The following is a 13,545-nucleotide window of genomic DNA, read 5'->3' on the forward strand; positions in this document are numbered from 1 at the left end:
TTACCGGGGTCACATAGGCGATTTTCCAGAGTTGCTGTTGGCTGAGACGTCCCGTTAATTAACGATAATACTCATCCTCACTGAGCTGTTCTGATGGATGAACTCCTTACAGGTAACGACGTACGTTGTGAGGTACCTAGATCTGAGTCCTACAGAGTGAGTATCGTACGTGCTGTGTCGAGGAATCGCTTTCCTTCAGTTGCTACCAACTCTTCCTGATAAGCTGACAGCTCTTACCTAGAAGTGAAATAACTATCAATCGAGCTCTCTGGCTGCTACTCAGAGACCACATCACATCACTGAAAAACATGTATGTCAACTACAGATAAACATAGCATCAAGATACTATATTGTATTTATCGAAAAGATTTTTGCTCTTTTTTCATGTAATTCTTCTTAGTTGTGACCATACCGTATAGTGAAATGGTGAACCAACATTTCGGCCACTAGTACGATTGACGTCAGTAAGGAACTAGTTAGGCCCAATGTCGGAAACGTTAACTCACCATTTTGTAGTACGACACTGTTTACAAAACATAAAAATTTCCTGAAACCTGAAACTGGCCGCGGAAGTCTACGAACAGACGTTTTTGCTAGCTTTTTTATGTGTATTTTTACTTTCAGAGCTTTCCTGGTTATATTTAGGACAATGCTGTGTGTCAAACTTTTTTTCAGCAAATCAGACGTCCTGTACAAAACAGGCTGTTGTTTAAAAGTTTACATTTATCCACTGGTCAACTAGTAATGGTCAGACGTTACATTTAGATAACCGAATCATTATGTTCGGTTAATCTTATTAGTTTCAGAATCATTTTTTCTAGTTCGCAAAGTCTTTCATTGTGAGGGTTAACATGATAAGATACCCAATTCGGTTGCTGTACTGTATTAAAATATGAAGCAAAGCTACGTTGTTCCTCACAGAGACAGTAGTGAATCAGGGCCCGCTCTTGTAAAGCTACAGGGTGTGCCATTACTATGTTACAAGAATAATGAAAAGAAAATACTTCACGTTTAGGTTCTTTCTCGGTACTTGATGATTGCTCTCATCAGGATTTCTAGCAATTAATTTAGCCTACTAAAACTTAGTGACTGAAATTATTAAAGTCCTTCCGTATGTCCACAAATATCGTGAACGTATACTGCATGTTCTGAACTCTTTCTCCCATTTCTTAGTGTACTCTGGGTGTTGTCTCCTTGGTACACTTATCCAATATGAAGTTGAACCGGCATTAGTTATGGTTAGCCTATTTTATTACTGTATATACATGCAGTCAACAATTTAGAAATTTGGCCATCATACTGCCAGCATGGTAGTTTCCATGTTTACTTGTTCATGCTTTCTCTGGCAGCCTTGATCCAATACCGTCTATGAAATGTAATGGAGTAAGTATTGCCGTACTGCAAAATTTTCCACCCTTTACACTACCTACTGATTTTCGTAGCAGCGAAAATATCTTTTCGATATTTTTTGAATTCTTTGGACTGAAAGCACACGACGTTTCTTGCGATACTTCTTTAAAACCGGCTCCTAGAATCATTCCACATCAATTTCTCAGTTTTTTCTGACATAACATCAGATATTTATTCTATCTGGTAGAAGTATTCACTACATTCATTCAATTTGTGTTCTCTTTCTGTGTAGTTATTCATTTGCAGTTTGAATACTAGCAAGTAAAGATATTTTTCTCGAATTTACTTTTATTCTTATTGCTAATATTGTCCGTTACTTAAGCAATATTTTCAGTTTTCAGTTTTGGCCTTTTGTCTGTAAACAGATTTTCTTTTGAAACTTTGCTTCGGAACATTTTTAAGCTAAGTATAATCCTGTCTACGTAAATTTCTCTCTTTGCATCTACATCTATATCTACGTCTACATTTTTATCTACAGGATGTGTCATATGAAGCAAAAGTCTTCATATGGACATATGCCTTATTACGAATTGCTTCCGAAATAGAACACTTGTACTGGGTGGCTATAATTAAAGTGCGGATACTCACAGGGGTTGAGTGTAGGCTGTAATTAACGTATGGCAGTGAAACTTGGTAGATATTCTATCGCGTTAATGAGGACTCGATTTACGGTGGAAAAAAATTAATTCCAGTTTCGGTCACCAGGTGCAAATCTGGCGCTATGAATGCAAGAAAGAGGAATAGAAATGTTTCCATATGTAATGTATTAGGAATGGGACGTGGAAAAAAAAAGGTCAAAAAATTGAGAAAGCCGTAACCTCCAGTTACACAGTTCATTCAATAGCACGCCGGCTTCAGGCCACAAGTGGCCCATCGGGACCATCCGACCGCCGTGTCATCCTCTGCTGAGGATGCGGATAGGATGGGCGTGTGGTCAGAACACTGCTCTCCTGGTCGTTATGATGGTTTTCTTTGACCGGAGCCGCTTCTATTCGGTCGAGTAGCTCCTCAGGTGGCATCACGAGGCTGAGTGCACCCCGAAAAATGGCAACAGCGCATGGCGGCCCGGACGGTCACCCATCCAAGTGCCGGCTACGTCCGACAGCGCTTAACTTCGGTGATCTGACGGGAACCGGTGTTTACACTTTTTTTTTTTTTTGTTCGTTGTTGATCGTTGTGTTTGGTCGTTGCGGACGTCACATGACATCCAGTCAAGTTCGTTTTGTTGATCCTTTCATTCAGCTTTTTTTTATTACAGAGGCCAACCGGCTCTCTGACCGAACACGCTGAACTACCGTGCCGGCTTAAATATTGGTCAAATGGTTCAAATGGCTCTGAGCACTATGGGACTTAACATCTGAGGTCATCAGTCCTCTATAACTTAGAACTACTTAAACCTAACTAACCTAAGGACATCACACAACACCCAGCCATCACGAGGCAGAGAAAATCCGTGACCCCGCCGGGAATCGAACCCGGGAACCTCTTCGTCAAGGCCGTTGCCTTATTCAATAGGAACACCGGATATGCCGACGAATATTGCACCTGGTGGCCACACTTGTAACTAATTTTGTCCAGGGTAAATCGGTTCCGCATTAACGCATTAGCACACCTACCACGTTTCGCTGCCATACGACAACTACAGCCCACACTCGCATTCCGTGAGTGGCTGCACTTTACCCATAACTATTAAGCCCATTTGTTTATGGGCTAGTGGCGCTGACGTATGGGTCTTACCCACCTTTATTCTTGCCCAACCTACGTCATTTCATGTAAGCTATTTGTTAGAGACGTCTTTCTGCCAATAAATTAGCTTGCTGAATGCACAGATGTCCATGGTGTGTTGTGAGTACAGCAGTGGGAGGGACCGAGAGCGTATCAAAGAGAAGCATCGGTTAACCGAGTTTATACACGCACTAGCTAAAATGCCACGCTTCTACAATAATGAAGAATAAATATTTACGGCTTCTGCGAAGGTAGTGCCGCTGCTGCTGTCAAAGAATATAGTCAGCGCTTTCTTGATTGTAGAGTGTTTACCAGGGTTTTCAGCACAATGTGTCCTGAACGTGTAGTTTAGCAAGCTGTGCAGAAATATAAAACACTGTTGGAAAGATGCAGCCTAATCATCCTACCAGCACACGGTGATTTACTGCACGTATCAATATCTATCAATGTCCCAAGAACACTTGTTTGGCGAATATTACGTGCGGATTATTCGCAGCAGTCCACATACAGCGTGTTAATGATCTTCACATTGGCGCCAATGCCAAGTGAGTTGATTTTTTTTTCACTGGTTAAATGACAATCGTCATTTACTTCCATTAATGTCATTCACTTATGAAAGAACGTTTACGTGGAATGGAATGAAAAGTATACGTAATTGGGGTCGATGGTTGCAGGAAAATCCACACGCTACAGTGGTAATGAATTTCTAGGTTCGTTTTTCCATCAACGTTAGGTGCGGCATCGTCGGTAACGTGTTGAAAGGGCCACTCATTGTAGAAGGGCTAGTGGCGGGACAGATTTACTTGCTTTTTTTGGGGAAATTAGTCTGTTGAACGCCTTGAAGGCGTTATTTTGGCCACGCTGACTGCGATGTACTTCAAGCAAAACGGAGCCCCTCCACATTTTACCAGACGTGTGACGGAAAATCTCAATCACGCGTACCCCAATTGCTGTATTCGTCGTGGTCGTGCAATTCATTCGTCGATAATTCGGTTGTTATCCATTTGTAAAATGAGTTACGACAGACGACGTATGATGTTCTTATTCTGTTGATCGTTTTCTATGTGTGGAGAGGTAGTTTCATTCCTAGTTGTGGAGAAGAAAGGTCAACAGTGGGTGGAGCTACAGCCAGTTTCAGGGCTTCCCAGTGTCGCTCCACCTGTCGTTAATTTTAAAACGGTCCCTGGAAAGGAACAGGGTAGATCTGCAGACCATCGATAGCCAAGTTCCTGTGGAGTGGAAGGTGCGGATTGGCTACAATTTTGTTGTATTCCTTAACTAAACTTCTCTCTCTGTGAACATCAGGAGGGGCTATATGGCTCAAAACATGTAGTCAAGGAAGGGGAGTGGTTTTTATATAGCCATTAATTATTCCCATGGTTGAATTCAGTTTGGTGTCAAGTCTTCTTCACGAGATGGCTATTTAACCAGACTGGAGCACAATGTTGAACAACCGATATTCTGCAGCCGAGTATACAAGACTAAGTGCATATGTTCCGAGAGCGGATGCGTTCGCCCCGAAGTGGTGCCGCGCAGATCATATTGTTCTGGTGTTGAGTTTTGCTGCGATGTTTTCTACATGCTTTTTATAAGGTAGTGTTCAGTACATTGCTAACCCTAAATATTTTGGGAAGGTATTATGGCGAACTAAGTTATTGTTGAAGTGCAGGTGGGACTTCAATCGTGCTTGTTTATTGTTGAAGTAAAATCACGACACTTCAGTTTTAGTCTTCCTTGTAAGTAGTCTCCAGTCTGCAAAGTATCTCCCCAGCTCTGTAAGGTCTTGTGATAACATGTTGCTGTCTTCTGCAGTGAACTTATGGCTGGATGCAAGAGCAACATTATCGCCCTGTATAAATTCTGTGTATGTCGTATTTGGAATATCCGAAATATATAGGTTTTACATGACCGGAGTGAGTACTAAGCCATGAGCCTGCCATTATTTAGATGTCTCATTTTACTGTTACTGTTACCTATTTTAATAATTGGAAAAGCCTGTCGTAGGGCATATTATTTAATAAAGATATTATTCAACTGCATGGTACCACGTTGAGCAGTTTATAAATAAGACCGTCCCTCGAAACCATTTCATATGCTGCTGTCAAGTCAATACACACCACTGTGGTTCGTAAACGTTTCAAACGTCTGTGTTGTTGGGCTGAGTACTGGTCAACGCAACTTCGATGGAGTCTGAATCCAGCCTGTTCAGCGGGACTTTGCTCTAATAATAGTGGACCTGTTCACTCTAGAGGCTGCAGCTCGTGGTCTTGCGGTAGCGTTCTCGCTTCCCGCGCACGGGGTGTCGGGTTCGTTTCCCGACGGGGTAAGGAATTTTTCCTGCCTCGAGATGACTGGGTGTTGTTGCGTCGTCTGCATCATCATCATTCATCCCCATTACGGTCGGAGGAAGGCAATGGCAGATCACCTCCACTAGGACCTTGCCTAGTACGGCGGTGCAGGTCACCCGCATCGTCCCCTACGATCCTTGGAGTATGGGATCATCAAATCATTCACTCTAGAATCATTGTTCCCAGGAGTTCTTTCATTTTCAAATAGATTTTTTCAATTGATACTTTGTAAAACATATTGTAATGTTTACTAACTGCTCTACAAGCGTACGTGTACAAACCTGATAATATGCTGAATAATATAGAAAATAAATAATAGAGTACATTAAATATGTTCTACCCCGGAAATTATTCGGAATAGTCCATATGTCCGCATGAAACTCTTGCTTGAAATGATCGTTCCTGCTATATCCCTGAACATTAAACATTCCTTCTGTGATATTCTGTTAGCCGGCCGGAGTGGCCGAGCCGTTGTAGGCGCTACAGTCTGGAACCGCGCTACCGCTACTGTCACAGGTTCGAATCCTGCCTCGGGCATGGATGTATGTGATGTCCTTAGGTTAGTTAGGTTTAAGTAGTTCTGAATTCTAGGGACTGATGACCTCCGAAGTTAAGTACCATAGTGCTCAGAGTCATTTCAACCAGCCATACTCTGTTACTAGGCAACACACCCTATCGCGCGTGGTTGAAGGTACTTCTGGCACCACTATCTGATCCTCCTATTCGCATATGACGCGTGGGAAGAATGGTTGTAGAAAAATCTTCGTGTCAGTTCTAATTTTTCGGATTTTCTAGTTGTGGTCATTTCTCGAGGCGTGCGGGGGAGGAAGTAATATGTTGTCCGACTGCTTCCGGGAAGTATTCTCTCGGAAATTCAGTAGTAGACCTCTCGAAAGTCAGTAGTAAACCTCTCCATGATGAAAAACTCCTCTCTTGAAGCTTCTGCCACCAATGTTCTTTGAGCATCATCTAACGCACGACAGCTACCACTGATTCTTAATTTTGAAGAGTCATTCTGTTTAAAAATGTCCAAAGTGAAATATTTTTTCGAGAAGTGAAGTCTTTCCATGTGAGATGAAACAAGTGGCACAATATACAGAGAAAATTCTCCTATTTTTACCATGTGCGAATACATTCACTATCTCTGTTAGCGTAAGAATTACTACATGTACAAAATTGTTATATTCTAAAACAGCGCACTACAGAAATGTGTTTGGAATCTTAGCACACTCCAATAGATTCTGCTGAATGCGTAATGTCATCGTGTCCTAGCCCGGGGATCTCGACTCGCTCGTGCACAGCGCCTGTATAAAGTCTTTGCTCGTCAGAGTATGGAAATGAAATTGCTCCATTGTTTTATGACAGCCATCTGGCAACAGCCCAGTCCCATTTATCGGCGTGTATATTTATCTTCTGGCGGTATGCATGACACGAAACAAACTGGCCCCCGACAGTTAGCGCAATGAGCTTAGCATGAAAATGCGGCCATCAAATTAGGTTTCTCTTTCGTGATGTCGGAGTCGTGTCAGCCGGCGAACATAGAATATGGATGTCGTAAATAAAGTTTATTCCTTTCTGTTGCGGATTAAACATCACGGCAGACTACTTTGCGTTTCTTCCTTTCTGCTTGATGATAAGTACAGAGATGCTTCTGGAGTTTATGTTCGATTGCGCTTACAGCCACACAGCACATCGGAGCCACAATGTGGAAAGAGTGAAAGAGAGACAGAAAGAGAAAGAGAGAGAGGGAGAGAGAGAGAGAGAGAGAGAGAGAGAGAGAGAGAGAGAGAGAGATGGAGAAGCGGTCGGGAGAGAGGAGGAAGAGAGGGCGAGAAAGCGGGTGAGATCTCTCTCATTTTGGTAAGATATGGGCTACAGGGCCCAAGAGTCAGAATTTGGTGACAATATACATCAACATGTCTTGTCCATGTCCTATTTTTCTACGTAATCTCCATGACGTTCTATGGCCCGTACGCCGACATTGTGGAAGGGCATGTATTCTTTGCTTTCTCATATGTAAGTAGGTAGTCTTCGTATTTTATTATTACACTCTTTGTGACATATTTGTGAATCAGTGTTATATTTGGTATGGAGTGTAACACCAATAAATCCGTACATATTATAAAAATGAATGTATGTATGTTCGTATGCTCCACATCTCCTCCTGAACCACTGGACCGATTTCAAGCAAAACTAGCGAACTTGGTATACATATCACTGTTGATGTAAGAACCACCGACCTATTATTGTTCAGGAGGTAAACAGTGAGATGCGTGGTAAACTGCTGCATCATGCATGAAATTTAAATTTATTACTTCTGTACAACTCTACTCCCAACATATTTCCCAGACAGTACCCACAGAAGCAGTTGAATGTTCGTACACAAATACAGGGAGCACATAAAGTCCGGGAACAATTTCAGTATTTATTTCACAAGAATCAAACACTGTACAGATATCATACATATGTCATTTTGAAGAGAAACACAGATTTTTTTTTTCATGTGTATCGCCACAGCGTAGTTTGGTAATCTGCCGATAGTCAGTGCTAGTCGCGAACATGGTGAGTTCAGGTGCGATGGATCGGCAGTGCTACAGAAGGGGACAGCTGTTTCATGAAACGGCCTCCTCGATCACACGATCTCACTCCGTGTGCCTTCTTTCTGTGGGGACACAGATTTGGTGTATGTACCGCCTCTACCACACGATGTGGTAGAGATCCGGGAGAGAATACGGGAAGCGACTGCCACAGTCGACGATGTCATGCTGGGACGGGTATGGCAAGAATTCGATTACCGTATTGACGTCTGCCGGGTCACTCATTGTTCGGTTATCGAATGTTTGTAAAAAAAAAACAACTATCAGAGTTTCTTTCCAAATGCAATATGTATGATGTCTATACAATGTTTAGTTCTTGTGCGGTAAATAATTGAAAGTATTCAGGATGAGATTTTCACTCCGCTGCAGAGTGAAAATCTCATTCTGGAAACATCCCCTAGGCTGTGGCTAAGCCATGTCTCCGCAGTATCCATTCTTCCAGGAGTGCTAGTTCTGCAAGGTTCGCAGGAGAGCTTCTGTGAAGTTTGGAAAGTCGGAGACGAGGTACTGACGGAAGTACAGCTGTGAGGACGGCGCGTGAGTCGTGCTTGGGTAGCTCAGTTGGTAGAGCACTTGCCCGCAAAAGGCAAAGGTCCCGAGTTCGAGTCTCGGTCCGGCACACAGTTTTTATCTGCCAGGAAGTTTCAATTGAAAGTATTCCCAGACTTTATGTACGAGACATAGCTCATCGATATGATGTCGTTAACACTGAGATGTGTGATAAAATTCCTTATCATGCATGAGTCCTTAATACACATATTTTTCACTGCTTAGACTCTCCTACAGTCGAGTCAACTTAAGGAAGTCCCTGACGTTTGGCAGGGCTTTCGACAGCTTTCAGCTCCAAGCGCAAGCAGATGCTGGCTGAAACAATCACCATCTCTAGAGATATGAAGGGACATTTCCGTAGAGACGTTCACGAAATCGCGTTGTAGACATGCGAAACAACTGCGCCCAGTGTACTTAAACCGTCTGGGATCATATCACACCGAATCTACTGCAGCAGGTAAATAAACATTACAGAAAATTTGTATTTTGCATATCATGTTTCTTAATTTGGATACTGTACTTGTAAATTTGTACATCAACCCACATTTCTTTGTACGATTGTTTCATAATTTCGAAGGATTTTTTCATGAATACATGGAAATGAGATGCTTTCGATTTCACTCTACAAACACAGTTCGTTTATGTTTTCTATTCTTATAGAAAATGGACAAAATGAATATCTGGGCAATGCCAGGTTTGTCAGCTAGAAGTAATATCTGAAACACTGAGAACAGTAGTAGTTGCAGCAGGAATACTTACGTTTCCTTCTGAGCAGTAGAATAATAACTTTAAGTTGTTGGCAGATAAATTTATATTGGGAGCTGTGCCAGTATTTGACGTGAAGGAAAGATGGGAGAACGAGGTAGAGAGAAACGTAATGAAGTGGTCGAACTGTAGTAATGAAGAAAGGACAAAAAAGCAGATGACTTCATTGACTGAGAAGAATAACTTAAAGGAAAGATGAAGTGAGTGTTTTCCTTGCTATTCCACGGAGAGCAATGGACATTCATGTATATTTTTGAGGCGGAAGTTATCACGTCAGCACTTGTTTAAGTTCCTTATTAAATCTGTGGAAGAATACATAAAATGTTTATTTATATGTAATATTCCGTGGCACCATGAGACCCAAAGCTACCTTCACACGTAACGAATCATTACATTGTTTATAGAATGCTGGTTTTGGAACTTGTAAACAAAGAACTAAAGAGCTTTTAAAACACGGAAATAGGAGTATAGAAATAAATAACACATAAAACAGAAGATTTCTCATGTACTCCTGAGAATACGGGATAGGAATGTGTCACGAGGAACTCGAATCTAAATACCTTGGGTTCACCTCTCTTTTTTTCAGTTCTTCTTGAACCCTACTAAAAAAGAAACCTACTGAAGCATGGGCAGTTTTCTGTACTGTGCTTAAGGAAATGTATAATGTTGAACGAGTGAATGCTGCTGTTTCTTTTGAATGACTCAATATTGTCAACACAAATCCCATGAAGGAATATACGTACAGTCACGCTAGAGTTAGAATTCCGAAACACTGGAACAGTGGCCAACAGTAAGTTCGCGAATGGGATGAAAATACTGTGAATGCACAGAATGCCCCAAAAGTATAGTGTTACACAACATATAACAATGAAAGGAGGGTAAGTAATCAAATATTCCCTTTTCAGTGTTGAAGGCAGTCGAGAACGTTCTTAGAGTGAAGGCAGCAGCATTCAGTTTTTGCACAAGACCTGGGACATGAAAGCCTTCCATCTACCCTAAGAAATTAAAATTTACTACGTGACCAGCTTCGAAGAATACAGTTCTGCTTTTTGAAGAGATCCGCTCCAAGAACTAATGCGTTTTGTTGGAGTCTAGCGTACTGTATTCCACTGTAGAGTGAAGGCTGATGTCCGACAGAAGTCACAAACAACAGCTACACTCTCAGAGCCGCCTGTCAGGTGAATTAGCGATTTCTGACGTAGCAACATACATTAAGTGTCAATTACTGTAGGGAGCGATCAAAAAGTTTCCGTTTGAGCGCGTTTCTGCAGAGTATATGCAACCCATCGTGATTCCGATACTGGCATGTAAGCTTAGTGGGACAATTGGACGGAAACTTTTTGACATTCCGTTTTTAAGATTTAAATCGTAAATGGATCAAATCATTGCTTTACCTTTATGGGAGATATGCCTTTTACTAATTAAAAGCTGTGTTAATCGGTCAAGTTAAAGCTGTTTTAAAACTATTTTAAGTGCATGCTGTCGTGTTTAGTGACTTTTCTTTTTATTTCCACTATCACTGTGCTAGAGACTAGCGTCGTTAACTGAGGTTTGCTCCTGTACTAGATACCATTGTGTCACAGGTTACGTCAAACATGGCGTATACAAAGAAGGAGAGCAGCTCGTTGGATACAGCGTTAACTTTTAGCATCTTTCCTTCACGTCAGATACTGGCACAGCTCTCAATATAAATTTATCTGCCAACAACTTAAACTTCTTGAACAGATAAAGACCAAAGTTCAGTTTCGTGATCTGCGTATGGTACATGTCTAGCCTTGATTATATGCTCTGCTGCCGGAGGTATCGGATACCTGAAGAACGTTACGGTACACGTTCCTGTGATGAGAATTTGTGCAATACACTATTACTTACGTAAAATGCACGAAGTACTTAGTCGTCCGCATCACGGTTTGATTCAATCGAGCACCAAGATACTCTCTATGGACCCCTTAAAGATGAAATTACAGCTATTGAGCCATTAGGGAAACAAAATCCGAAAGTATTTCTTTCTGTGAAATTATTTTAAACATTTTGTATTGTTAGGGTCTTCAAATAGTAATGAGATACTGAAGAGTGCATGGACATTAATGTCTCTCGCACTCGTCTCCAGATATCCAAAAAATCTGCGATGGCAATTTCATCCAACATTGTTATTCAAAACAAATAGGAATCATTGTGATAATATTTGTAAGTAGGCTGTTTAGGTTTTTATGTTTTTAACGCCACGTAGCGCTCTCTATTTAAATAGCTGACTGCGCTGTGTGCAGTCTGTGGCTGGTTGGACCTAGTTGTTGGAAGTTATTCGCCAGTGTAGTGTTGAGCTGTTGGATGTGAACAGCCCGTAGCGTTGGGCAGTTGAAGGTGAGCCGCCAGCAGTGGTAGATGTGGGGAGAGAGATGCCAGAGTTCTGAGATGTTAATATGAGTGGAAAATTTGGACGTGTGTCCGTCAGAAAAAGGAAATTTGTTAAATTGGATGTCACGAATTTATATAATGACCTTCGAACATTATTAAGGTAAATACATTGTTTGTTCTCTATCAAAATCTTTCATTTGCTAACTATATGCCTATCAGTACTTAGTACCTTCAGTAGTTAGAACCTTTTATTTAGCTGGCAGTATTGGCGCTCGCTGTATTGCAGTAGTTCGAGTAACGAAGATTTTTGTGAAGTAAGTGATCCATGAAGAGTATAGGTTGTTGTTAGTCAGGGCTATTCTTTTGTAGGGATTATTAAAATTCAGGTTATGTTGCGCTAAAATATTGTGTGTCAGTTTAGTAATGATCAGAATAAGTAAAGAGAAAACAGTCTCAGTACTTCCAGTTTCACTCTGGAGTTTGAAAATGAGGTAACGTAGAAGTTTTACCAGCACAGTCATTCTTTACATTTACATTCAAAGGGGAAGTTTCATATTTTTAGTTCTGTTAACAGCGACTGATACAAAACTGTTGGGAATCTATCTTTAGACTGACACTCTGCAAACCACTGTGAATTGTATGACGGATGGTACGTTCCACTACATTATATATTAGGATTTCTCCCGTTCCATTTGCGTATGGAGAGCGAGAAGAATTACTGCTTAAATGGCGCTGTTGGAGGTGTAATTAGTTTAATCTTGTCCTAGCAGTCCGTACGGCAGCCGTATAGTGCATTCCTAGAATCCCCAAACTTTATAAGTACCCGTGCTTGCTAGATTGCTGCCATCTTCCTTTAGGTGTCTACCTGATCAAATTTTTCAGAGTTTCCGTGGCCCTCTCCCGTGAGTCAAACAAAGGAATAGCTCTTAGTGTTGCCCTTCTTTGTACTGAATCGATATCACTTGCCACTCCTATCTGATATGGGTCGCACACGCTTAAGCAGTAATCTAGGACGCGTTGCACGAGTTGTAAGCTCTTTCTTTCGTAGGGTACCTGCTTTCTCACAATACCCTGCCAGTGAACCGGCTTCTATCATTTACTTTATCAATGTTTAACCCTATCTGATCATTCTATTTCTGATACCCGCAACTTGTTACAAGCATGTACTTGCATAACTTGAGTGGTGGCAATAGTAACTCACTGATACTGTAGTCGAAGGATACTACGTTTTACCTTCTGTGAGATGTACAGTTTTACATTTCTGAACATTTAATTAAGCTTTGCATGTGGCTAAATATTTGTGCAACTTCTTGCAGCCAGTGGTTCATTTCAGATAAGTGCTTTGTCTGCAAAATGTCTTCGGTATCTGCCAACACCTCTGCCGTCATTCCATTTCATATCATACATGCCCTATATACTGTCGGTTGGAACAGCGACCAACGCAATCATGAAGATCAAATTAGCTTTAGTCTATAGCCTTAGTTTTATTTAATGTATTGACACCCATTTTCGGTATCAGGTACCACCATCAGATCATCCTACTATCAAAAAGTCAAAATAGATGGTTAAAATGTACATGCAGAAACATTTGAAAAATACTGTTTTCTGTCACGATTCACATATGGCATAAAGTTCATCTTAAAAATAAGCAGTTCCTTAATCCTGGCTAACAGTCGCCAAACTCGCTTACCGAGAGGGCGTGTCATATACTAAAAGTAAACGTCAATGCTATGCTTTACATACACGGAAACTGCATCCAGAACTGATAAGTGTGCCCCTTACGTACAGAGATTTTA

At 41.3% G+C, this 13,545-nt stretch overlaps 1 non-coding gene across 1 annotated transcript; it reads left to right on the top strand.

Annotated features, from left to right (window-relative positions):
• Positions 1–8,625: 8,625 nt before the first annotated feature.
• On the top strand, positions 8,626–8,700 carry Trnal-caa (transfer RNA leucine (anticodon CAA)). Its single transcript has one exon. It is a non-coding gene; the product is annotated as a tRNA-Leu (tRNA).
• The last annotated feature ends 4,845 nt before the right edge of the window (positions 8,701–13,545 follow it).

The sequence above is a fragment of the Schistocerca cancellata genome, chromosome 1, assembly GCF_023864275.1.
Source record: "Schistocerca cancellata isolate TAMUIC-IGC-003103 chromosome 1, iqSchCanc2.1, whole genome shotgun sequence".
NCBI classification, from domain to species: Eukaryota; Metazoa; Arthropoda; class Insecta; order Orthoptera; family Acrididae; genus Schistocerca; species Schistocerca cancellata.